This window comes from Balaenoptera musculus, chromosome 1 (genome assembly GCF_009873245.2).
Source record: "Balaenoptera musculus isolate JJ_BM4_2016_0621 chromosome 1, mBalMus1.pri.v3, whole genome shotgun sequence".
In the NCBI taxonomy this organism is placed as follows: Eukaryota; Metazoa; Chordata; class Mammalia; order Artiodactyla; family Balaenopteridae; genus Balaenoptera; species Balaenoptera musculus.
In genome coordinates, this window is record NC_045785.1 from 12,388,349 (window position 1) to 12,388,796 (window position 448).

The window sequence follows — 448 nt, forward strand, 5'->3', positions numbered from 1 at the left end:
AAGCCACAGAATGCTGGCAGCCACCAGAAGCTGGAAGAGGCCAGGAACAATTCTCCCCTAGAGCACATCTCCTCTACAAAACAGAGCACAGCCCCGCCAACACCTGGATTTTGGCTCAATGATACTGATTTCAGACTTCTGGTCAGAATTGTGATAGAATAAATTTCTGTTGTTTTAAGTCATCTAGTTTGTGATAATTTGTTAAAGAAGCTGTAAGAAAAAAATCCAAGAACTAATATATTCTCTTTAATATTTAAGACTATTTGAATCTGATATTTTGTTAATTGCGGCCAAAAGCAGTCTAACTGATATACAGCCCTTCTCTCACCCTCCTCTGGTTAAGAGGTGAACTCTACAGAAGGGCCAATCCCCAGTGGGAGGTAGCCAGAGACCCTCCTGATCTTTAGCTGGGGAAATAGGGCTGGGGTGGAGGCAGCACCAAAAGGCT